At 40.3% G+C, this 22,948-nt stretch overlaps 1 protein-coding gene across 3 annotated transcripts in view; it reads left to right on the top strand.

Moving 5' to 3' along the window:
• LOC127657774 (semaphorin-6D-like) overlaps positions 1–22,948 on the top strand; it is a 187,503-nt gene that overhangs the window by 74,040 nt on the left and 90,515 nt on the right. For all 3 annotated transcript variants that reach the window (XM_052146672.1, XM_052146671.1, XM_052146673.1), the window contains one exon: positions 12,140–12,280. The gene's annotated coding sequence lies outside the window, so the exon portion shown is untranslated. The remainder of the gene's footprint in view (positions 1–12,139; positions 12,281–22,948) is intronic.

The following is a 22,948-nucleotide window of genomic DNA, read 5'->3' on the forward strand; positions in this document are numbered from 1 at the left end:
TCCTCCTGCCACAGCTCCTCGTTTAGTCCTCGTCATGTTAATTGTCTGCACCTGTCCCCCATGTATGTTCCTCTATATATTGTGCCCTCTTTTCTCTTGTGTTTGTCGATTCGTTGTGTTAAAATATTCAGCTGTTCCAGTCCTGTTTCTGTTTCCAGCCACTCCTATTTATTGTCTTTTTATTGGTTCATATTTAGTTTATTTTCTCTCCCTTGTGAGAATTGTGTTGCCTGTTTGTTTCTATTGTTTAATAAAAGTATTTTATTTTCACACATTCCTGCAATTGGGTCCTTCCTGCTAAGCATTCTGTGACAATATCCACTAAGTGATTGTTCACCCAAAAATAAAAATTATCTCATTTACTCACCCTCATGATAACCCAGGTGTTTATGACTTTCTTTCTTCAGCAGAACATATTTGAAAAAGAAATTACAAATATCTCTGCTCAGTAGTTCCTTAAAATGCAAGTGGACTTTGAACCATCTTTTGAAGCTCCACAATCCACTGATAGTCAGCATAAATGTCATCAACAGCATTTAAATTTATGTCTTCTAAAGCAATACGATCACTTTTGGTGGAAAAAAAAGATCAATATTTAAGTACTTTTTAACTATAATCCAATTCTTCCAGTAAGCTTCACAAGTAGTGAAACGATTCAGTGCGAGTTCACGCAGTCTCTCATGTGACATATTTGCATTGCCATGTTACAGACGTAATCTCGCGTTCTCCACTTGGTAGAGACATCCAGGATAAGCACACAAACGCACTTATGTGAGTAAAGAAACCAACACAAATACAGATCTAAACCAAAACCACTGAAGCTTCTGTACAGCATTTCTTCCTACTCACTTGTAAACAGCGCTGCACTTCCATGTGTCACATGTGCATCAGTTCTCGGGTGTCTCACGTACCAACACAATTCCGTCACACGCACATACCCCTACTGACCAGAAGCAATGATTTAAAGTACTCAAATATTGACCATTTTCACACCAAAAGTGATCAAGCTGCTTTATATTAATTTAACTGCTGGAGTCATGTGGATGACGTTTATGCTGACTGTCTGTGATTTTAGGAGTTTCAAAAGTCTGATCACCATCCACTTGCAATTTAAGGAACAACTGAGCTAAGATATTTTTGTTTTCTTCAAATTTTTGTGGTGAAGATAGAAAGTCATACACACCTGGGATATCATGAGGGTGAGTAAATGATGAGAGAATTTACATTTTTGGTTGAACTATCCCTTTAAAATCTTCAGAGAGGTCTTGTCTGGGGTCAGGTGGCTATTTGTTCCTGGGGTTTTTTAAATTTTCACTTCTAGCTACAGAGAAGGTTTTTTTCCCCTCTTTTGTCCTTTCCTGCAGAGGAAGTGTTGTTGTCCAGACGGAAATTACTGGTTGCTTGAATTAATGACTTGGTGAGGCAGATTTTCCTGCTGACAGAAAATCTTCACCTGAATGAGCAAAAGCCCTTCTGCTTCGGATTCCTGTGTGGTGTGTGCTTATTTATTTTAAAACACTGCTGTTGTATGCAAGAGAAGGTCTCTTGGTCCCTGCTGACCATGTACATGTGACATAACCAGCATTTCCATTATAGAACAGTGAAAGTGGTTCTCTGTGGCATGTTGGTAGCAATTGCTTTAGTTGAAGTCACTGTAATTTTTTACTTCATAAAATGTCTGGGAAAACAGTAAATGGGCACTTTTTTCTTATTCTACTTGTGCATTTTTCCCAGTCTCTATTGAATAGTGACAATGACATGTCATAGTTGTTTGGTTTAGTCATCAGACTGACAGAAGCATACATCACCCCCGCTCTTTTCATAAAATATGCTCTTGTTTAAAAATTTCATCATCTCTTCATCTCTTATTCCATCATTCACCTCTCTATAACTTGCCTCCTATTTTGTTTTCATGGTTCCTCTTGCAGCCCCCAACCCTCATCATCAGAAACATGTTTCATACTTCTCTTTGGAAGACAGAGGTTTTGTAGAGCCTGTGTACTGTGGTATTTAATAAAGACAGGCAGTGGGATGACAGATTATCAATTTTTATGCTGCTTGTGGCTTTTAAGGTGATTAATGTCCAGAGATGTCATTATATTGCTCACAAAATTGGCTGTACCCACACAACCTCTGGCCAGTCGCCCAGTGTTGTTCTCATGGTACCTTTTATTTCATTTTGTTCATGCTGCATTTGCATTTGTTCTTGCTGAACATTGAACATTCTTGCACCAGTCATAATTTCGTTTTACATAGCCATTTTTCACACTCTCTCGGACGATTTGAGGTGAACAAGCTGTTTTTGCTACTGTCCCTTTAAGAACTTAATACGTTAATAATTTCTGTTATGATTGGATAATGTGGGTGCTCATGTGAAAGGTAAAGCATATAATTTCTGCACCACTAGTGTCACCAAATAGAATTCCAAAAATAATTACTGTTTTCAAACAGGTTTTCCATACACTCCCCTTATCTACCATTGGTCAGATGGCCCAAAGTGAATTGGTCTGGGTGGATTGGGGAGGTAGCATTGCATTTCAGACTGATCTCACAGTAATATTGGAAACAGTAGGTTGACTTTTTATTAGTGTAATCGGTCTGTGCTTACCGAAATGTGAAACACTGCCTCCAGTGGCCAAAGCAGTAAGTGTTGTTGCATGTGTGATCTCCATTTTCCAGGTTTAATGTCCAAAAGAGAGTTGTGAAGCGAGTTGTTTCCAGCTCTATAGGCTTTAATACAGTGAAGAGGAATGTATATTTTATAAACTGTACCTTCAATTCAAACCCTAAACCTAAACATCAGTGGAGTAAAAATTTAATGTTAGAGGGAAAATCAACCTCTGAATCACACTCGTCAATTAAAATGCGAACACGATTACTTCCTGGTTTCAACGTGGGATCTGAACCCGGATCTGCCACGCCATGATCTGAATGTGAATCTGCCACGCTGCTGCTGCAACACGCTTCCAGTCTCACCACAGGGGAAGGTAAACACACAGGAGACGATGCAAAAATGTCTGATAAGAGATGCTGGTTGTCGATGTGCCGATTGTAGGGTACCGAAAGTCTCAGAAATATGTTGAATTCCTGTGTGATACTGTTGTGCATTGTAAACATTACAGGATGTCCACATAGTACATCAATCTCTATTTAAGTGCAAAAGAAAATTATGCATTCCATTAATATGACCCCTTTAATGTAAATATACCCTTTAATATAATTATACACTATCAGGCTCCCTACAACTAAAGAAATGGTTTGAGGAATTGAGACAGGTGGTTCAAGACGCTGTTGAAAGGCCACTTGTCACCTGACAAGGATGGAACAGCAGGACTCCTGTGGACATTGAGAAAAGGACATGTCAGGGTCACTGTGAGCAAGAACAGCAGGACAAAGATGGGAGGATGAGATGGTAAAGAAGTGAAAGAAAAGGTGGTGAAGAGAGAGGGGAGGGGGGCACAGCAGGTGCAACAGAGTGAAGGAAACTGAGCCAGCCCTGACCCTGATGGCTAAATGAAGTCCTCGTTTATGTTCTGGAAGTCAGAAAGTGTGTGTGTGTGTGTGTGTGTGTGTGTGTGTGTGTGTGTGTGTGTGTGTGTGTGTGTGTGTGTGTGTGTGTGTGTGTGTGTGTGTGTGTGTGTGTGTGCCTTTTATTAATTTATTGGGAAGGATTATAGGAAGCGTAGCAAAAACAAGTAAAGACTTAAGAGGCAGTGAGAGAAAGAGAGTGAGGGAGATACAGTGGTCCGTTTGTGTCTGTGACCCATCTAACCGTTCCCACAGTATGAGGCTTAAGAAGTGACCTTGTATCAGCTCTGCCCCTTGATCCCTCTCTCTCTCATACACACATGATCTGTTCACATCAGCACCATCAGTTATTTGTCTTTTCGATACAATTTTGTTAGTTATACAGATATTGTGGATTCACAATGTATTTGGACACTTAATGGGATTGTTCACCCATAAGACTCCAGTGGTTAAATGTGTCTTCTGAAGCGATAAGATAGGTGTGAGTGAGAAACAGATCAATATTTTAGTCTGTTTTTACCATACATTTTCCTCCCTGCCCAGTTGGTGGTGATCAAATGAAGTAGAATGTAAAAGTAAAAGAGAAAGTGGAGATTGGTACTAAAAATGCTAAGCCACATATGAAAAAAAAATCTATGAATGTTTTTATTATTATTATATAATTAAATATCAAAACAACTAACCAAGTGCCCTTTCCAATTAAAACATTTGACAAAGAGAACTTATGAAAAAAATATTAATATTCTTCGCAGTATTTGATCACTTTTGAGCCATGTCCATAGTTAATGTGTAAATTAAACTTGTGGCTACTCTGCTAGGAGACCTGGCTGAATGTAAGTGGAACTAACTTCATATATCCACTAAAATCACCTTGGAACCACTTGGCTAAAAGTTATTTAAAATAAATATAAAAAATGTTTTTTGTAGTGTTATTTGTTTGCAGATGCCACTTGGTTTAATTGTTGTGAATTGACATCAAGGCATTGTGAGACTTGGTGTCCAACAACTTTTGGGGGTCACTGTATTTTGGCAACATTTGGTATTTTGTAATCGGTTACTTTTTCTAAATTATACAATTTCAGAGACAGGCTTTCCTTTTTTGTGTATTTTCTGTTATGTATTTGTTGTAGCTTTCATTTGTTTTCTTGATAGGCTTGTTAGAGGGCTGTCCTTTAATTTCAACAACAGAGGCATCCCAGTATCTTTAAGTTCCAAGTTATAGCTCAGTTTCTTTATTTATGTTAAGAATTTAGTGGGAAATGAGAGACAGAAATCCTCTGTCTGCAAATGGGACAAGAGTTCATGTTTAAGAATATTGGGGTTGAAGAACATGGGGCAAGAACAGTTAACGCTTGGTTAACAATACTGTGCATTGTAAGGTACAACAGGGAAAATTCTGTGTTGAGTTTTATTAGCTGAACAAACAAGATGAAGTGACATTTTGTGTGATTTATGACAGTCTACATACTCTTAAACTTGAACTACAGTATTTTTACCCTTGCTCCAATGTTTGGATTGGGATTTGAATGTTTTTGTTGCCCAATATTTCCTTTTGCTCAACCTTGTTTGGCATCGAGTGTAACATTTTTCAGGATCAACAGCCTGATTCAGTGTTGACCTTGCTATGTTTTTGTGGTTACAATATTGAAATCTCTTGGAGGTAGGGACAAGCTCTCTCTTTTTCATTCTTTTTCTGTTTCTCTGTGATTAATTATACATGAATAGCCAGTGAATGTCACTGTCAGCTAGACCAGATCAGACTTCTCACTGCAATAAAAAAAAAATCTGAAACATCACAATAAGCCAAGAGGGAGAACAGGAGACTCTGAAAGAGAAAGACAGACAGAAATAGAGAGAGAGGGTGATACTAAGGCCGGATTTACCACCGGGCCGATGGGGCCGGTGCCCGGTGGCCTCCGACCTGTAGGGGGCCTCCAAGACCCCACTAACTGTGTGGCTTCATCCTTTATTTTATTATTTTTTTTATTTAAAATTAAAATAAAATTAATTAATGAGTGTTTGTGTGTATGTGTGTTAACAATAATTTATTTGCGCACAAAAAAGTGTCATGATCAGTTTTTTGGCTGTGTCGGCTGTGTCTGATGACAATGAGTCAGGTTACTACGGAAACGGTTGATAGCGGCAAGACCGCGGTAGAAGATAGAAGAGAATTGAGGACATCTGAAAAACAAACAACATGGATAAAAAACAGTGGAGCAGTGGAGCCACTAAACAGAAAGCTAAAACTGAGAAGGATAGCAGAGAGGATTTAATTAGGAGAAATATTCCAACCATCTCCACTTTTTTCAAAAGTCGGCTCCTGTTCAAGTTCCCCCCCACCACCACAGTCTCCGACTCCGCTTGAGACCGAAACCGAAGTCGGCGCTTCGGAAACCACTGAAGGCAGCAGAGACCTGGCGGTGACGAGTAGGTTAACGTACATTACCAGTTTGACAGCCTCAAAATGTAGGTCTATCTATTACTTTTTCCCCTTATTAAAAACCCTGATTATTATAGATGCCCGGATTAGCGCCGAAGCCTTCCGAATCTGCGTGCACCGACCCACCTAAATGAATATTTTTTCTGATTTAGCTAGAGTCCAGCACCCACATTTCACCACCCCTCTGTCCCCGTATGATAAGTTGCTTTTTAAATCATGTAACGTTATTGTATTAATGTTGACTGTTCATTTTTATGACCAGATATGCAGTCTAGGCTTAACAATGCATAATATGTGGGGGTCATTCTCTAGTTCAGGGTACTTTCACGTAATATTTCACATAATATTTTAAAAGTAGCCTATATCTTTCGTCTTTTCCCGTCAGTTCACTGCAGTGAACAACATAAAATGTCATTTTGGGGCATACAGGTAAGTGTAAGACATCATTAGAGACTATAAAGGGTCTACTTTTATTTGTGTACACTAACAATAACAACAAAACCTTGTGCTTTTTTTAAATAAAGAAAATAAAAAGGGTGAGCTATCAGACGTCTCTGTCTCCACGAGCATATTTCGGAACATTTGCTATTTCAGATGAACCTGAGCATCAGCACCAGCACAACAAGACAGAGAACCACAGCCCGGCTAGAGTGACAGACACCTGTTCAAGTGCCCCCTACCACCACAGTGTCTGACTCCGCTTGAGACCGAAACCGAAGCAGGTGCTTCTTGTCATGCTGGTGCTGATGCCTCCAACATTTTTTGCCCAGGGGCCTCTGCTTTCTAAATCCGTGCCTGGGTGATACTGGAAAAAATTGTTGTGGAGTTGGACGAATTTGATTGTCCCCAAGTAGTGTTAAAGGGATAGTTTACCAAAAAATGAAAAATCATTATTTACTCAACCTAGTCCTTTTCTATATTCTTTGAAACAAAAACATGATATTTTAAAATAATTATTTTGAAGAACCTTCTCGCAGGTATTTTACATAGAATCGGCAGTTAAAGGGTTTGTTTGCCCAAAAATGAAAGTTTTCTCATGATTTACTTACCTTTAATTCATCCAAGATGTGTATGACGTTCCTTCTTCAGCAGAACCAAAGTGAAGATTTTTATAAGCAGATTTCAGCTCAGTTTGCCATACAATGTAAGTAAACGTGTGCCATCAGGCTGCTGGCTGTTTTATCCAGCATAAAAGTAATCCACAGGACACCAGTCGATCAATTAATGTCTTCTGTTGCAAATCAATAGATTTGTGAAAAAAAAAATAGATAATTTAAACTTTTAACTTTAAAAAACGCTTCTGGCCAGCAGTCGACACATCAGTGAGATAAGTGCTATGGTGCGAGAAGTCGGAAGTGTGTGCTTTGTGTATATAATAGAGGAACGAACATCATGCGAGCATTTGTTCATTACAAACATCAATACAGCGCTATGCGGAAACAATTATTTAAAGTTAAAAACATTTGAATTTAATTCAGTTGTCAAATTGTTTCTTATACCAACCTATCAGTTTGTGTTCTGCTGAAGAAAGACAGTCATACACTTCTGGGATGGCTTAAAGGTAAGTAAATAATGAGAGAATTTTAATTTTTGTGCGAACAACCTTTTGATTGAAGTTTTATGCAACAGCAGTTCCATATAACTATTGGATCATTGAGTCAATGATTCAAGAATCGTTCATGTATTGGATTAATACAATTCTCAATGAGCATGAGTAAACTTAATCTTGCACTGATTAAGATTACTAATCTGGCTTTCCTTTATCGGGATATGGTCATTACTGGTTTTATGAAAAACTTGTTCGGCACACAGATTTTTGCAGATGCGAACACCTTTACCAGCGTATTACTGGCTTATTCAATGTGAGCAAGAATAGAGTAAATTATAACTCTACGTTTATGCTTTTACATTTATGTGTTTACGTTTTGATGTCAAAAACAGAGACTAGTCTGATAATTTAAAATCTCATATAAATTCAGTTTTCTTGCTTTGTCAGATTGTTTGAATAATCAGATTTTTGTTGGATTTGTGGCAGTGGCTCTCTAGTTAATAACACACTGGAGGGAAAGATTAGTGAATACTTGTAAATGTTGGTCTGTTCTTCACACAATCCTATTGTATGGTTTCAGAAGACTTGGAATATAGCACACATGTCATATGGATTACTTTTTTGGTGCTTTGGTTTTTGTTTTCTTTTTCAGTTGTGGAGTTTAACTGCTGGACTCACTATGAACTGCTTTTGTAAAGACATTCTTACAGATTTTTCAAAATTCTACTTTGAGTTCTATAGGGGGGAAACAGCATACAAGTTTATAATGTCACGACAGTTAGTTAATAATGACTTTGAATGATCATTTTAATTGAACTTTTTTTTGTGCATAATCTACAATCAGTACGCATGTAGAGGCCAGGCTCACAAACGACTGTAATTAATCAATATTTCCACTCCATGGTGAACTCTAATTTTTGTAATTTACCTAGCATCAGCTCAGATACACATGCACACACACAAATCACCCCACCAACACATGACTTCTATCTGATTAGCTGCTACCACTAGAAACATTTGTATGTGAGTACTCAGAAAACAATAACATAATTTTGCAGGCAAATCAATAATAAACTCCGGTGAAACCAGATGTCAGGGCCTTGAAATAAATTAAATTCATTCTTGAGCTGAGATGGAAAGTATGCATACTTATTTAAGCATCAAAACACTTCAGTTGGAGCCAAATTACAGTGAAGGATTGGAATATACAGACATTCTGTAGAATTTAGCTAACTTGAGTTTAGATGTATTGTGTTATGGTGAGTTCTGACAAGTTCTGAACTGTGGTAATATATATGTTTTTGTCTTAAACCGGTATTAGTCACTACCATTCACGCACATATTACTCAAGCACACCTTACTCAACATGCATCAAGCTTAATAATATTTTCACCCAAGTTCAGCTAATGTCAGGATCGCTGCTTGAATACTCAATCAAGGTCTGTGTTCTCTCAAGCTGTTGATGGTTGCTTGCTTTAAATTAAATCGGTCACTGGTGGAGTGCTCTAGAAGGTCCATTATATTACCAGCACACCGTGATCCTACTCTGTTTCATTTCCCCACTGAAAGACAGCGATTAAACTGATTAGAGATCTATTAGCTGGAAGTTCTGCCTCCTGACTTTAATGGTCAGTGCCAGGGCCTGGTCTGAATTATTAACAGATCCATTCCTGGAGACCAGGGACCATTCATCACCAAACACAGAGACAAAATGAAAGAAAGAGATGGGCTGTGCAAATTGGAGAGAAAAAAATTAAATAGGTGGATGAATTGTAAGTAGGACACACGCAAGTTAATGAAGCATTTCTGAATGTCAGAATACTCGTTTGGTGGCTGTTAAAAACAAATGCAAGAACTGAGGTCACATGGCCCTGTTCAGCAAGGTGTGAAATATAAAAATCCACAGTTTGTGTACCAAGGATTAATTATATTTAATATCCAAATGGTCAGTAGCTTTCCACTCTTAAAACCGTCACAGCCCTCTGTAGAAATATACAGTATTTGGATGCGTTTAAAATATAGCAGCAATGAGTGATTTTCAGTTGGCTATCTGGGAATTCAGTGTTGCCAGCTAATGACTCGCTTTCAGTTTTTTCCATAATTTCAAACGTAACCGAAATCCTCAAACCCATCAATCCTAAATCTAACTGATAATCATAAGCCCACCAATAACACTAAAACCTAATTTTGCTTAATATGAAAACCTGACAGGTTTCCATACCTAAATGTAAATCCATCATGATCCTAAACCTAATTCTGGTCAGCAGTGTCCAAATTAGTTTACAAATAACAACAGCAACTCTGTTTGTGTAGACCCAACCCTCTTTTAGGACAACACTAATCCTATTGTAAAACGTAAAGCACATAAACAGCTGACACTCAGCTGCTCACTCAAAAGCTGCATAACAATTCTTGTTATAAAAAAATTATATTTATCAAACCGTATACCAGTTTGGAATGACACAAGGATGAGTAAACAACATTATGTTTAGGTTTGGATGAAATGTTAAATTAAGGCCATCCTTTGCAGTAGTTCTAACAGGTGGAAATATGACATGATAGAGTGAGAACACTTGATAAACGTTTGCACCGTATTCATAGAAAAGGATTGTTTCAACATGCTATACACTTCAGATGCTGTTGTGGCCATTAGATCACTGACCCAGTGTTAGTCAATGAGAGGGAATGCTGGGGCCAAAGACCGGCAGTAAAACACACACACTATACTAAGAGTGTAATTTAGCCAAAAGGGGATGTACCGTTTCTAAATTTGTATCTTTCTTTTATCCTCGAATTCCAAACTGAATCACTCTGTAACCACAGCATGTACTGTATTGATTTTATTGCAGTGTAACTTCATGCTTGGATTGTTACATTTAGTTTAATTTCAAATGAGCTGTGTTTGATGGATTTGCTCTTTCAGAGGTCCAATGACATCCACCGGCCAAACATGAATGAACTAGAAGTTCACCCTCCACAGTGTACATGCATAAACACATTTAATCTCAGAAAGTATGCTTTGTGTTTATGTATAAATCCAGTTTAGCCTTCACAGAAACTGAATACTGTATCAGTGTTGGGAAAGCTACTGCAAAACAAGCTACAAGCTGCTAATATTTTAAAATCTAATAGTTCCAGTGAAGCTTCCATTATAAAAAGTTGAGCTACACTACGATTTAGTTAGCTATAATGCTAGATACCGTATTTACAACAAGAATTTGCAGACAACATTGCTTTTGTTAATGTAAGGACTGTCTTTTCAATAATCATATTACGTTCAACTTTATGTATACATTTACAATATACATCCAATTCCCAGAGATGTTTGCTAATACATTTGAGTATTGACTCAACTAATATGCTAATAATTTTTTGTACCTGTTCATCAAAATGAATGGTCTTAACAAAACCAATTTGCTTGAATCTGTAAGTGTTTTGTCTTTGTCTGTAGTGTAATATATAAACTGTATAATTAAGTTCAGGCACCAGTTTCTGGCTTGTGAAGAATGAGTTTTCCTATAACTCACTAGCAGTTAGCCAGGCTTACTGCAGTCAGAATGTGATCGCCTTGCACAATAGTGTTCTGGGAAATTCAGTCAGTCTGGGGGGGCCTCACCAAGGGTTTTAAAAGATGCTGCAGGAGTATGGAATTCCTGAATCAGTGATTCACAGTCACACAGACTGTTTCAGGAATTCCATATTCCTTTTCTACAATTGGTTTTTAGTGCTGCTCAGCTGTGTAAGACCTCCATAAATGTTTTAATGTTCTCCTGTAGAAGGAACCATATGAGGCAGAGTTAACCCCAAACATTTACATTTAGTCATCATTAACTGACCTCATTGCATTTCAAACCTGTTTTTCTTTTTTTGTGTAACCCAAAAGTAAAAGTTTAACAGAATGTTCAAGCAGCGCATTTCCATACAGTGAAAGTAGATGGGGACCAGGGAAGCAAGTATATTGAATAAAATATATACATATATAGACTACTTATTTTCCAAATTTTAAGTCAATATTTACTGAAAGTTTTACCTTGTCGATTTGACAAAGTTTTATTACATGGAAAGGTGCAGCTTGGACATTCTGCTACAAACAATTTATTTTGTGTTCCTGAACATGAAGAAAGAAAAACATATGGGCTTCAAAAGACATGATAAATAATGGCAGTAAATAATGACAGAATTTTCCTTTTTGGGTAAACTATTCCTTTAATGGATGGATAGATTTTTGTGTGTTAAACACAAATTACAGCCATGATTTTTGACAGAAATGGGTTAATGAGGTTAGAAAGTGTGCTGTTGCTTTCTTCTCTCCACACACAGATGGGAGATCGGCTCCCAAGCAGAAACATCTGGTCCTGTTTAGAGTTATGCAGTGTGTGTTTATGAGAGAGTGTTTTTAAAGCAGTGGTAAAAGTGGGAATGTTTTTTTTTTTCCTTTTTTTTTTTTTTTCCTTCCCTGAGCAGTGTCAAGTTCTGAATCTTCCTACGTCTCGGGTCACTGACCAGTTCACATCTCCTGTCAACATGAGTCACCTACAAACCAGCGGTTATTAGTCTGCAAATCTTCAACACAGCCAGAACTTAAATATAATGTCCTTTTTCTATTTCTCTCTCTCACAAAGGGTCAAGACTGAAAACAGCTTTTGTCTTTGGTTGGTTGTTGCTGTCTGCCCCCCTCACCCTTCTCATCAACACCAGTGAGAGCTAAAGTGGACTGGAAATTCTTCTGATTCCACCGCAGTCCATCTTGTCTGAGGATAACAGTGAGTTTTGAATTTGCTTCTCTCTATTTACAGTGATTGAGGTTTCCTGCCTTGTCATCATGACATGGCAGATCATATTTCCTCTCTTCGTCATGGCAGACAAAATCAATTTTGACTCAACAGTTTACAGGGATGCAGCATCAGATTGAGATCAGTGGAACCTAACAGAAGCAGATGGACCTGTCAGAGGTGATGCAACCCATGCAAGTTACATAGCATCGAAAGATTTTCGTAACACTGCAAAAACACAAACAATAAAAAAAACACCTTTTCTCAATCAGTTTTTTTTTTGTATTGTTTCTCTGTAAAAATATATTAACATCCTGTTATAAAGATATATTTATTGGAGAAGCAAAATTGCCTTCGATATTAATTCTTGTTTTCAGGGAATGTGTGTTAAATGTTATCTTTTAACCACACTGGCCATTTTTTGTTTAAAGCATAAATCTAACTAAATCTATTGAAAATTATTTAAAAATTTACTTAAAAGTAATACACTTTTTGTTAAATTCTGCGAATATCTCAACGGTCCGCTAGCTGTCTGTTCTGTGTGTGCGCTTAAAAAAAAATCTGATGTTTGTACACAGCCCTGGCTCTGTAAATGGGAAAATAAATGTATCAGACAGGTCCTCAAATGCATGTGAATGGGTGCCAAATTTTTGAAGAACCAAAAAGCGCATAAAGTAATCCATAAGACTCCTGTGGTTAAATCCATATCTTCATATCAATATTCAAGTCCTTTTTTACCATAAATTATCCTCAATGCCCAGTAGGTGGTGATATGAACAAAGAATGTGAATCACCAAAAACAAAAGAAGAAGAATGTAGAAGTGAATGTGAAAGTGGAGATTGATAGCAAAAAAGGGATCTGTTGTTTCTCACCCACACCTTGCTGTTGAGTTTTAGAATAGAAACAACAATGTAAGCACTCCCATTCTAGATTTCTGTCTGTCCTTCTCTTTTGTCCTGGAATCTACATTTTAATCCAAAGGCCACTGATGGCCACAGAGAACTGCTCTGAGTGCAGTGTTTCCCAAAGGATTTTGTGAGATTATGGGGGGTTGACCTCCGACACTCTAGGGGGGGTTCGAGGGCATGCTCCCCCGTAAGAAAAGTTTGTACATTTGAAAGTTAAATACTTCCATCTGGTGCACTTTGAGAGCAAAATTAAGAGGCTAGTGTTGGGCTATTGGAAACAGTTTTGTGCTCTTAAAGCTGCAGTAGGCAACTTTGAAATAAATTGAATTGTGAGAAACAGCGCCCTCAATTTTTCCCCATATACATGATGCTCTTCACCCCCAGCCAGGGTTACTTGACAGCTGTTCACAAACAGAGCCAATGCCTGCCTTTCTCTGAGTCTGTGGTGCCATCTAATTTCTCGCAGGGCCTCATTTAACTTAGACACCATGTTTATATAGAGTTTATTTTTCAATGAATAAATAGTACCTACTGTAGCTTTAACAATTTCATGCTCTAACCATTCTAAAATGCAGGGTACAAATTAGTGATGTCAGTTTCAAATTGTAATCTTAACCTCAGACCTCAGACTGCTAATGATAGCTAGCTAGTGAAGCCGTAAGCAGTGTAACGTTACTTAAATTTACGTTAATCATCATGATTGTAGTTTTTTTTGTTTGTTTCTTTTGTAACCCAGCCAACCTGTATAGCTATTATATTACATTATATTGTATTATATTAATTTTATTAGGCAATAGTAAAATATTTCTGCCTTTTAAATTCTTTACTTTCACACATTATTTTAAGGCTCTCTGATTAACTCACAAGCCCTTATTTCTCATGAAGGAAGACTTTGAGAATCTGTTTCTTGGATGTTATCATCTCCACAGAAATAGAGCAGGGCATCTCTTCTGTCTCACTGCCTGTTATTAACACTGTGCTTTGCGTTCACAAAATTAATAAGTTTATACCTTGTTTATGTTTTCGCGGGAGTTTGGCTCAAGACGGCATGCACATCAGAGCGCTTGAGAAGTGGTTCATCTTCGCATGATGTCCGCGGTGTCTTGCCCTGAGATGCTCGGAGTTCAACTGAATGAGTCACAAGTGTTTTTTCCTGCATGCATGAGACATCATGCAGGGAAAGACGAGGCTGAATCCAGCTTCTTAATCAACTGCTTTTTATTTAGTAAAAGAGTCTCCGTGATTTTAAACTACACAACTCCATCACTGGCGAGTGAAATGTTGCCAGTTGCTAATAATAGACATTTTTTGGTTGGATAATGCAAAATTTACTCACATATGTGAGTGATTTACTTGCAATGTAGAGGGCTGAGTTAACGTTACTTACCACAAAAATGTGTTATCCTCCTCAACCAAATAACGTTAGATGGATCCATGAATACTCCAGTGTAGATATCTGCGTGTGCGCGCGTGCGTGCGTGCGTGTGTGTGTGAGTGTGTGAGCGTGTGAGTTTACAGCAGCGGGGGAGGAGCTGACTGAACTGACTGGTGCACAAAAAAAGAGTGCAAAACACAACCTTTTATTTTATGTTATTATGAGACTGAGAAGTGCAAAAATATTTAAGGTGAGAAGTGTAAAAATGTTTTCGGTTCATTACGAGACCGTGGCGGGGTAAATTACACTTTGGTGGGCCGCCATAGTCTAGTCAATTAATGGGAAACACTGGAGTGGTATTCACTCAAATTGCATCACACTGTTTCTCCTGGTGGTTCTCTGTGTATTGTGATCCAGTATAGAGCTGAACCCTGTAGGTGAGGAAGAGTGCCACTGTATAGGCCAGTAACAACTTTCAGAAGGGTCAGGTGAGAATACCTTAATGCATAGTTTTCTTATGTTCTAATTTAGGTGAATTGAGATGAAAGAGGCTTTCCACAACAGTACCAACAAGATAAAATTTGAAAATGTTTAAGTGTATATAGAAGAATTGGATAATATTTCATGAAGTGTTGAAGTTGAGTATGAAGATAAACTTAATTGTTTGGTTGGATCTTTACAACTTGGGAAAAACAAAAACGCTGCTGTTTCTAATGTTGCCCATGTAATGCGATATCATCAATATTATAATAACAAGCCAAGAACTAAAGACATATAAATAATTTTTTATATGGTTAAACAGTTAATAATATCAGAATGTTCAATAAATAGGACCCTACACTATCAACCTACAGACAAGTTATGAACGCAAACTTGCATCCTTTTGCTACTGTCACGAGTCATGACTGCTATATGTATACATAGTACAGAATGCATTTAGTATTTACACAGGTGTAGAAAAGATCAGAGTAATTCTCTAAAGGGCCAAGACAACAACAGAAGAACACTTACAAATGGGAGACACAGCCTGGAAAACATTAGTTTAGACCTTGGCTAGATGAGGTGACATAATGATAGTGGTCAGGGTTTGTGTGACCCATGAATGGAGATACAATGGCTAGATCGCGTTTAGAATACGCTGATAACCAACCACAATGCGTCCCCGAGTACCTCGTGATCAGGACATGCAGAACAGAACACATTCTGACCACATAGATGTTTACGCTTGTCTTTTCAATGCATATGTGGACAACATTCTAATACAGGTCGCATTTTAATGCCAAGCGAAACAGGGCCTATATTTGACTGCTGTCATGAAGTATTGTCCATTTTGGTGTTTGTTCTGGCCAAGAACAGTCCACTTAGACATTGAGAGACCATCTGACTGACATGAAAAGTAACCAGTCACCAACCACCGAATGGAATTGTAAAAATAAACATTGTTCATAAACCGCTTTCGGAATAGGCCTGCTCTTTGCTGTTGATTGAACAAACAAATAGTCCCACCCCCAACTCATGTAATTGGTTGAGTAAATGTTGTTTTGTCGGGCTGGATGGCCCACTTAAAACAAATAGAGGAGTTTTTATAGTGCCACAGAAACACGGTATTTACATAGCTGATTCTCTGACTATTTGACCATCTAATACTCTAACTCGTTCTGCCTCATTATTGCCCACCACAGTGGGGGGACTACTGTGCATGGCCAAAATCCCCCCCTCTGGAGAGGAAATTTCATTGCAATCATCTGATGCACTACTTTAGGCTTCAAGAAAATAATTGGATTATTTCGATTGGACTATTGGAGTATTCCAGAAATTCTGTCTCTTGTTTTCAATGACTGAAAACCCCTATTACAATGATTTGTTTTGCAACGATACGAGCAACCAAGGTCTGGAACAACTGGGATTTTGCATTTACTTGTAAATGTAAAGTGGCCTATGTAGGATTTATGCAAACAGTCCCTCTAGTTCCACTACACAGCCATGATCAGAAGCTGGCTTTCTGCTTGGGGTGAAATTCCCATTTTCACCAGCAGATTGGCATTGGGATCAGACTGATCGCTTCCTGGTTCCTGGTCTGCTTCCTTGACTACCAGCTCAGCTAGTTATTTCCCTGTGTGTTTTTGTGTGTGTTTCCTGGGGCCTGTTTGAGTTCTGAGCTTCAATGCTCTGAGACTAACAGGCAGGAGGAAGCAGATGGCTCCAAGTAGGGCTGACTCTGTAGCAGCACTCTGACTCTTATAGAATTATATCTTCCAGAGTCACACATGCCACACTTCTGTAATCCTGATAGATACCCAACACACATACACACACACACACACACACACACACACACACACACACACACACACACACACACACACACACACATACACACACACACACACACACACACACACACACACACACACACACACACGTTGTGTTTCCATGTTTTATGGGGACTTTCCATAGACATAATGGTTTTTATACTGTACAAACTTTATATTCTATCCCCTAAACCTAACCCTACCCCTAAACCTAACCCTCACAGAAAACTTTCTGCATTTTTACATTTTCAAAAAACATAATTTAGTATGATTTATAAGCTGTTTTCCTCATGGGGACCGACAAAATGTCCCCACAAGGTCAAAAATTTTGGGTTTTACTATCCTTATGGGGACATTTGGTCCCCATAAAGTGATAAATACACGCACACACACACACACACACACACACACACACACACACACACACACACACACACACACACACTCTCACTCACTCACTCACTCACACTCATATTTGCCTTACATCTGTAATCCACTTTTCTACTCCTCCTGTCTTGCCATAACTCACTCACGTTGTTACACTAACTTTAAATAATATAGAGTGTATTGCGCAAACCTACACACATACCCACACTGACTTTCTGAGAGCGAAGAAAGTTTTATGAAATTTAGAGTTCATGAAAGATCTCAGAGATGTTGAATTTTCCAAAGCCATAGGCTTAGCAAGAGTAGACAAAGGAAAACCAGGCTGATAAGGAAGGAAGTACAGTACTTGTACTTCCATGTACAAGTACTGCAGAACCTGTCTCACTCTGTACCCAATACAAAAGAGTATGTATCACTCTCTACCCCATGCAGAAGAAACTATCCCACTCTCTGCCCCAGGCAGAAGAACATGTCTCACTCTCTACCACATGCTGAAGTACCTGTCTCAATCTCAAACACATGCAGAAGAACATGTCTCAGTTTCTGCCCCATGCAGAAGAACCTGTCTCACACTTAATTCCATGCAGAAGAATTTCTTACTCTCAACAATATTCTTTTATCCTTTCACTTTCTACCCCATGCTGTAGAACCAGTCTCACTCTTTACCCCATTTTGAAGAACCTGTCTCACTCTCCACCCCTGGCAGAAGAGCCTCTCTTTCTCTATACCCCATTCAGAAGAACCTGTCCCTCTCTATACCCCATTAAAAAGAACCTGTCTCACTCTTTACCCCATATAGAAGAACCTGTCTCATTCTCTGCCCTAGAGTCTCACACTCTAGCACATGCAGTTTTTACAGAGTTCTTACTCTGTTGGCTTTTCTAAGGAACTGGGAATTTGGGTTGATCCTCTTTCCTTTCATTTATCACTTTTATTCTTAGTCTTCAACCCTTAGCTACTTTTTTCTGTCTGCATGCTAAACTTTGTCTCACACTCTTTCCTTGAAAAAAAAGCTGATCGACAGATATCTTGTCTCACAAAGCACACACTTACCAGCAATATACACAGATTTGTTTACTTGTGAGTGTATTGGCCCATGAGCAGAGTGCTAGCACATGCTCCTGTACAATCTCGCCTCTGCTGCAGACCTGAAAAGCTGCCAACAGTAGATAAATGTATTTAGCTGGACATTCTACCCCTCCTTCTCTCCTCCCAGGGATACCATGATGCTCAGCTCCTGCTGGTCGCCGATGAATGCCGTGGAAGTCAAGTCAAGTCAAGTGGTTTTTATTGTCGTTTCAACCATATACAGTTAGTACACTACACAGCAAAATGAGACAACGTTCCTCCAGGACCATGGTGCTACATAAAAACAACAAAGGACCAACATAGGACCACATGAGACTACACAACGAAATAAAATACCTATATAAACTACCTATATATACCTATATAAAGTGCACGTGCAAACATGTGCAAAAAGTACAGGACAGTACAACAAATTACTGACAATGAACAGGACAATAGACAGTGCAGCGCCGACCAGTACTCAGTAGTGCAAAAAGATGACAGTTTCTAAAAATGTAAACATAACATACTATGAGATAGTGTTCTATGCACATAGCAGTTATTGAGGTAGCAGACAGTTATAAAGTGACAGTAATTAAAGTGCAACTCAGGACACGTGTGTGTCAAACCAGTCTCTGAGTACTGAGGAGTCTGATGGCTTGGGGGAAGAAGCTGTTACACAGTCTGGCCGTGAGGGCCCGAATGCTTCGTTACCTCTTGCAAGACGGGAGGAGGGTAAAGAGTTTGTGTGAGGGGTGTGTGGGGTCGTCCACAATGCTGGTTGCTTTGCGGATACAGTGTTTTTTGTAAATGTCTTTGATGGAGGGAAGAGAGACCCCAATGATCTTCTCAGCTGTCCTCACTATCCTCTGCAGGGCTTTGCAGTCCGAAACGGTGCAAGTCCCAAACCAGGCAGTGATGCAGCTGCTCAGGATGGTCTCAATAGTCCCTCTATAGAATGTAGTGAGGATGGGGGTTGGGAGATGTGCTTTTCTCAGCCTTCGAAGAAAGTAGAGACGCTGCTGGGCTTTCTTGGTGATAGAGCTGGTGTTGAGGGACCAGGTGAGGTTCTCCGCCAAGTGAACACCAAGGAATTTGGTGCTTTTGACGATCTCCACAGAGGAGCCGTCGATGTTCAGTGGAGTGTGTTCACCTTGTGCTCTCCTAAAGTCAACAACCATCTCTTTTGTTTTGTCGACATTCAGGGACAGGTTGTTGGCTCTACACCAGTTCGATCAGCCGCTGCACCTCCTCTCTGTATGCTGACTCGTTGTTCTTGCTGATGAGACCCACCACGGTCGTGTCATCGGCGAACTTGATGATGTGATTCGAGCTGTGCATTGCTGCACAGTCGTGAGTCAGCAGAGTGAACAGCAGTGGACTGAGCACACAGCCCTGGGGGCCCCAGTGCTCAGTGTGGTGGTGGTGGAGATGCTGTTCCCGATCCGGACTGACTGAGGTCTCCCAGTCAGGAAGTCCAGGATCCAGTTGCAGAGGGAGGTGTCCAGGCCCAGCAGGTTCAGCTTTCCAATCAGGTGCTGGGGAATGATTGTGTTGAATGCTGAGCTGAAATCTATGAACAGCATTCGAACGTATGAGTCCTTATTGTCTAGGTGGGTGAGGGCCAGATGGAGGGTTGTGGTGATGGCATCGTCCGTTGAATGGTTTGAACGATCACGCAAACTGCAGTGGGTCTAGTGAGGGGGCAGCTGGGTCTTAATCTGCCTCATGACGAGCCTCTCAAAGCACTTCATGATGATGGGTGTAAGTCGCGACGGGACGGTAGTCGTTGAGGCAGGACACTGAAGACTTCTTTGGCATGGGGATGATGGTGGTGGCCTTGAAGCACGTTGGAACAACGGCGCTGCTCAGAGAGATGTTGAAGATGTCGGTAAGAACATCTGCTAGCTGGTCTGCACATCCTCTGAGCACTCTGCCAGGAATGTTGTCTGGGCCAGCAGCCTTCCGTGGGTTGACTCTACGTAGAGTTTTCCTCACATCTGCCGTGGTAAGACAGAGCACCTGGTCATTGGGAGGAGGGGTGGACTTCCTCGCCATCACGTCGTTCTGCACTTCAAACCGAGCGTAGAAGTCGTTCAGCGCATCTGGAAGGGAGGCATCTTTGTCACAGGCAACTGATGTTGTCCTGTAGTTGGTGATGGCCTGGATGCCCTGCCACATGCACAGCGTGTCACCGCTGTCCTGGAAGTGACTGTGGATTCTCTGGGCGTGTGCGCGCTTTGCCTCTCTGATTGCCCGTGACAGTTTGGCCCTAGCTGTTCTTAGGGCTGCCTTATCGCCTGCTCTGAAGGCGGAGTCTCGGGACCTCAGCAGCGTGCGCACCTCCGCAGTCATCCACGGCTTCTGGTTGGAGCGTGTGGTGATGGTCTTGGAGAAAGTGACATCATCAATGCACTTGCTGATGTAGCGATTGGTAGAATCGCCATATGTTGCAGTCTCCCTGAACATGTGCCAGTCAGTACACTCAAAACAGTCCTGAAGAGCAGAGATGGCTCCTGCTGGCCAGGTTTTCACCTGCTTCTGAAGCGGTTTTGTGCGTCTGACGAGCGGTCTGTATGCTGGAATTAACATAACAGAGATGTGGTCTGAGTAGCCGAGGTGGGGGTGGGGCTCCGCCCGGTACACGCCTGGGATGTTTGTGTAAACGAGATCAAGCGCGTTCGCCCCTCTCGTTGCAAAGTCCACATACTGATGGAATTTAGGGAGCACTGTCTTGAGATTTGCATGGTTGAAATCTCAGGCGACAATAAACAGTCCGTCGGGGTGAGCGTTCTGCAGTTCAGCTCATAGCCCCATACAGTTCACAGACGCTTCCTTAGCGTTAGCGCTGGGGAATGTAAACTCGGTTATGCAAACAGTGGTGAATTCCGTGGTAGATTAAAAGGTCTGCATCTAACAGTCACAAGCTCCAACAGCGATGAACAGTAACTAGAGACTAGCATAGAGTTCTTGCACCATTCCGTGTTGATGTAAACACACAAGCCACCACCGCGAGTCTTACTGCAGAGAGCTGTATTTCTGTCGGCACGAAACGAGGCGAGCCCGTCTAGCTGAATGGCGGCATCCGGAACTCTGTCGCTGAGCCACGTCTCCGTGAAAACAAAGACACAGCAGTCTCTAAACTCACGCTGCGTAGCCTGCTGGAGTCGGATATAGTCCAGTTTATTGTCCAGGGAGCAAACATTTGAGAGCAGGATAGGCGGGAGAGCCGGCCGGCTAGGGTTTGTTTTTAGCCTAGCATGGACCCCGCCCTCTTTCCGCTTCCGCTTTCTCGCACACCGCTTACGACGTCCTCTCCCCCGGCCACCGGCATCAGGCGACGCCGAGGGCTGGAGGCCTGGTCTCCGCAGCAAGCCGAGTACGCGTAGCGCCTCCTGCAGGTCATCATGCAGCTTGGTTTTTGCATGAGTCTTATATTTCAGTAGTGTCTGGCGATGGTAGACACAAACACCGGTTGCTCCGATGTCCATGTGTTGCAAAAGTCGGGCTTTTTTAACAAAAATAGCACCATTGTGGATCCGGAGTGGCCGCTGCGTGCTACCACGCCACCATCTTGGAAGCGAGGCGAGATGCCATTTCAGATGCCTGCAGAGGGTTATATGGCAGCATTGATACAGTAAATAAAGCTGTGAGAATGAGAGTGAGGACACATGTGAGAAAGGTGCAATGATTCATGTTCAGTTACTGAATACCGAACATGAGAGAGATTATGTAAGATCCGTTATCTACCTCCCAATGGAGTACTCCATTATGAATTTGCCGTCATGCAACTAATCATACAATTATAATTGTAGGTGTTTTTTCGAATCACCCATTTTGTAATTCTGCTTGAAAACAGAATGACACTGTTTAACATGGTCCGCAGTAACCTCGTGTTCCCAGTTTTTTATTTCAATGGGAGAGAGGTGGCAAGCAACAGACGGAGGTGGCAATGAAAGCAGCTCCGCTTGCCAACCGCCAGCATAAAATCCATCCACTTTGTTGTGCATGAGTGCTAGCAGCACACGTTGCGCACAATAAAAGACTTTGGCTTTTTGCAGCTGCCTCATGGACCAATAAGAGATGATTTTACACAACCAATCTTAACTGAATGTAGCTCTGTGATGTTTCTTTGAATAAATGCCAATTAATTTTCTATGTTTTATTAGCTATAAAAAAGCAAGGCAGATTCTCTTTTTTTTCTCACATATTCTGCACCGATTTTGAGGGGAAAGCGTGAAATTAGCCAAAATAGTTAATAAAAAAATGGCAAGGGGAATGCGTAGAACTTTTTTTGAATGACAGACATCATACATCTGCTGAGCTTTATGTGGAGTTCTGAGTGTGCAGATTCCATCTGGGCCTGTTCATCACTTCAATGTAACATGCAATATAATATTGAAGTATTTAAATACGTTTTTGTGGCTCACTATATATCTTTGTTTTGAATAATTACCAAATATTTATGCCATGTTATATATGATTTGTGAACATGTACTATGGGTTTACCATGAAATTTGTCCATGTACCATGATATTACCATGATACATGTCAAAAAACATGGTATTACGGTGGTGCATGTCAAATAATCATGGTAATATGTCCAAA

Source organism: Xyrauchen texanus, chromosome 17 (assembly GCF_025860055.1).
Source record: "Xyrauchen texanus isolate HMW12.3.18 chromosome 17, RBS_HiC_50CHRs, whole genome shotgun sequence".
NCBI lineage: Eukaryota > Metazoa > Chordata > Actinopteri > Cypriniformes > Catostomidae > Xyrauchen > Xyrauchen texanus.